Source organism: Gastrolobium bilobum, unplaced genomic scaffold, assembly GCF_033153095.1.
Source record: "Gastrolobium bilobum isolate Gb01-03AN ecotype WA unplaced genomic scaffold, APGP_CSIRO_Gbil_v1 utg434, whole genome shotgun sequence".
Lineage (NCBI taxonomy): Eukaryota > Viridiplantae > Streptophyta > Magnoliopsida > Fabales > Fabaceae > Gastrolobium > Gastrolobium bilobum.
In genome coordinates, this window is record NW_026898888.1 from 55,746 (window position 1) to 60,261 (window position 4,516).

The window sequence follows — 4,516 nt, forward strand, 5'->3', positions numbered from 1 at the left end:
AATCTTAATAGTTAATTTTCGATAATCTAACAGTTATAAATTATTGGGTCACACACATTAACTAATTACTTATTAATTTCCAATAAATTATGTTGGATATTTGTTATACCTCAATTATTTAATTGATTTAAAATGTTTTGATGATTACAATCAGTTTAATATTAATTTAATTAAAAATAATTTATGGTCTTGAAATTATTAATGAGTTGTGTTCGGGAATGAACATTAATCTCTAGCAAAATAGTTGGTATTTGTATCTACGGAGCTTATGGTAAAGTTTATGAGAAGTCTTACACCTTAGACCAAAGTCCGATGGTATGAACAATGGTGTGTGTGTGTGAGTCACCTGCTTAGTAGATAGGATGTGCTCTGAGCACAAGTGTGAAGGTTATTGTAACGCCACGTAGTACTCCGGTTGTTAACATACATGATATTTAACATTCACAGCGGAAGACTTTATTTGAAAAGGAATAAAGCATCTTATAAAAATACGAGTAAACTTTTTCCAAAACATTTCATAAAAACATTTCTAAAAACGTTCACGTCAGATACTGCAAAAGCGTAAATCTGAATATACATCTACTAATTAATCCCATGAGCCAGTATTAGTGGCCATTGACCATCAAGATATGACATCAAGTGTCATTCCTGACGGAGTCTCACGGACAGCATAACGGCTGTATTTCGGATAACTAGAAACATGATTCCACACATACAGATAACCTAATTAATACAACAATTTAAACAGATAGCTTGCAAGTCCCACACGGACTGCAATCCCCTTAATGGGTCAATACAACTAATAAGGCTCCATGCCCAAATTAACTGAATACATGCATCAAGTCTATATTAATTCGAAGTATAAAAGTATCAGTAAATAATCCATGGCTCTAAGAATACTATCATGAGCCTAAATAAATACATACAATAATCTCCATAAAATAATTAAGCATGTTAACAAGTCTACATGCCAACATCAAATCTAAACATAATATAAAATCATCAGCTGCATCATCAACTACTCCAATGCGGGGGCCTTGCCCCTAGAAGCATCACCACTACTCTGGGTACCTGAAATGATGTCCCCAAACGGGGTAAGATAACAACATCTCAGTAAGCTCAAGGTTCATAGAGGATCCTCTAACCCCTGAGCCCACTTCCTGCATAACAAGTCAGATATAAAGCATATAATACAGACATACAGCATAAACATAGCATCATCATATCATCTTTGTGTAACCCCAGGGTCAAAGCCATAGACGGTTACACATGTGTGACTTCCAGGGTCAAGCCATAGACAGTCAACACAACCTCAGTATGAAATAGCTCCCAGAGTCAAGTCATAGGCAGCCTACATACCATGATCACTGGCCAGGATCCTCATAACATATATCATCAGTGCATCATCATAACATCAAGATCATATAACATCTATATGAATGTGAATGAATGCACATATACATCATACCATATACTTTCATACAATATAACAATAATGTCCACCATCATGGTGGGGCCACAAGAGAGAGGAGTCAACTAGAACTAGGAGCTTACCTTAGGGAGCTTAGCACAAGCCCACACTCCAATATAATACGTATGCTCCAACAAAATCCTCAAGTGCACGGTTCTCTAGGCACACCTAGAGTAGGAACCATTCACATCATTAATTACATATTAATTAATCAAGTCATATCCACGACTTAATCATTTAATGATTCCACTTTTCATACTCATATGCCAATAATATGCCCATTACAAGCCTAGACCAATTATTACTTATTACATATTTTAGTGCATTATTACAAGCCACTTTAATCTTCAATTACTTACATAGCTTAGAATCACATGCAAGGCTCACTTAGATTATTTTCAACTCATCCAAGTCATATTTATGATTATTATAAGTTACTAAGGGTTCCCCTAAGCCCACTTAGCTTAAATATCACTTTTACGGTTTTTCCATAACTGTACATGCTTCTGTTTTCTAGTTACTGGGCGTGACTCACTTGTTATAAAATTCTCATCTTTTAGTATGTTAATCTAGACTCAATTACCTTTCCAAAAAGGTATCATATGCCTCATTTGAAGTTTCCTAGCTCCGGTTATCACCATTTGAAGTTGGACAAACAAAGCTGTTTGCCAACTCCGAACAGGGCCCTAAACATCCTTTACCATTTCTGCGATTATGGAAATTCTACTAAATCAATTGCTCTAAAATTTTTATGTAGACAACTAGACACCTTAGACACCTTTATCTTTAATTAGACATATTATGAGCCTAATTTGAGTAATAATTGAGGGAGAAAAAATTCATGGAAGTGTCAGCCATGTACAGCGCCCCTGCACATGCCTCCCTGTGCAGTCCTCACTCAAACGAACATACAGAATGGAATATATCTTCAATTGATACCAAATTTTGACACCACGTAGATAACATCTCAATCTTCAATTTGATATAAGGCACATCCCTATATGACCTCTGTGGAGGAAGATATGCTCTCCCCAATTTTGCCTAAAAACTGGTTACTTAGCCTTAAATGTGTTTACTTAACAAACCTTAATTACTTTTGATTATAAATCCTAATTCACATTAATTCTTGGATTTTTCTATTATTAAGTCACATTATGAAATATCCTTAGTCCCATTATGTCATGATACTTAAATTTTACTAATTATTTAATTAGTGTACCTAAACCTTACTTTAGTCCAATTTTAGAGTTAAATCCTTGATTACTTTTGTTAATTAATCTCTACGGCTCTACCCTTAATTAATCACCTAATTCATCATCTCCTTAATTTTAACACAACTAAACCCTTATGTACTTTATGGGGCAGATTTGATTAGCTATATTAATTAGGATTTTTAGCCATTATTAATCATGATTAGTGAGTTTTACTTAGAGTTAACCCACCTAGTTAATCTTTCTAATCATTTTTCCACACTTAACAACTTAATCACATTTTTTTGTCATCAAACCCTATCCTTACATGATATGGCTGAAATGTTCATGGTCCATTTTTGAGTTCATAGTCATCTTTTTACATGAACATCACTCAAAGGTCCAAAGGTGGCACCTTTAGTCATCCAATCCATCATTCCATGGTTCCAAACACACACACACTTAAGAATCATCATCAAACCATGACATTACGAAATTTTAAACAACATTCTCCTCATGAACATATCAAAACCAAGGCACTCAACAAGAAAAAGGGAGGCTTTTTGGTTCATATTTCCCAAGTGGGAGCTTACATCTTCAAGGTTTCTCCTTTAGCTCAAGTCTCCACCTTTTTCCACCAAGAACACACCTTTAGGCAAGCACACACCTTCATGAACATGCTCATGAGTTAGGCTCAAGAACATAAGAAGAAAAGATGATATTTTTCATGAAAAAAATTTAAGAACACTTACCCAAAAATCAAAGGAAACAAGCAAGCAAGTGTGATTCTTCAAGAGAGCTCAAGAACACAACTCCATAGCCTTTGCTCTCCACAAAACCATGGCTGTTTGGGATGATAAGGGACACGAAATTTTTGATTCACACCATGAAAATGGTATGGTTGTGAAGAGGAGAGTGAGGGGAACAATCTTTGTGAAGGAAGTTTGGTGGTTTAGAGAGATTTAGGTGAAGAAATCTTAGAGAGAAGTGAGAGAGTTTTCAAAATTTGAAACTTAGAGAGAGAAGGAGGTGAAGGGGCTGCTGATCAGAAATGGAAGGGAAGGAGAGGAGGGTGCCCTAATGAGGGGTGCCATGTCACTTAAGTGATATTCGTCCTTTAGTGAGACCCGGTGTAATTTTTAACTGATCCGTCGTCAAATTTTTACCCGAAAACTCTCAAGACTCTAACTTTAAGTACTTAACATTAATTTTGTCTAATTATCATGTTCATAACTTAAAAATTTGATTAGTAGATCACAGATCCACTAACAGTTGTTTAATTGCACTGTAGTCTTTACCGGTGTTCTTAACTGTACCCGGATTTCATAATCTTCTTAACTTTAACATTTTTGGTCTAATTATGACTTGTTAGGCATATATTGGTCTTTATTTCTATTTTCTTATCTTTTTCCTGTTCCGGGATTCTACCGGATGCTGCTACAGCAGTACAAAATACCCGGCAGAAGTGACTTTTCAAAAATACCCCAATATGGGTATCAATCTTCACCAAATCATATCCTAACCTCATTCATGATGTTTATATCATTAGATTAGCTCTCTAACTATAATTTGCTAACTTGGAGCTATTCTACTAACTGTTATTACGTCAGCAGTCAAATTTAACAGATAAAAATTCATCTGTGCATAATACCTCAATATGGGTATCAAAATTCTTATAATTTTATGCTCATTCCATTTATGACTATAAGGTCCTCATTATAACCCTCTAATTTAAAAGTCATATAATTAGGGTTATTATATTCACCACACCTTTTAAAAGATTTTGTCCTCAAAATCAGATCATACCTGATATCAAAATCGGGATATTGCCGGAGAATATCATCCTCCCGCTCCC

At 35.0% G+C, this 4,516-nt stretch overlaps 1 long non-coding RNA gene across 1 annotated transcript; it reads right to left on the bottom strand.

Annotated features, from left to right (window-relative positions):
- Positions 1–818: 818 nt before the first annotated feature.
- Positions 819–3,966, bottom strand: LOC133285093 (uncharacterized). Its single transcript, XR_009747967.1, has 4 exons — positions 3,414–3,966; positions 3,255–3,328; positions 1,555–1,639; positions 819–1,071 (listed from the first exon to the last, which is right to left on the bottom strand). It is a non-coding gene; the product is annotated as an uncharacterized LOC133285093 (long non-coding RNA).
- Between the last annotated feature and the right edge of the window lie 550 nt (positions 3,967–4,516).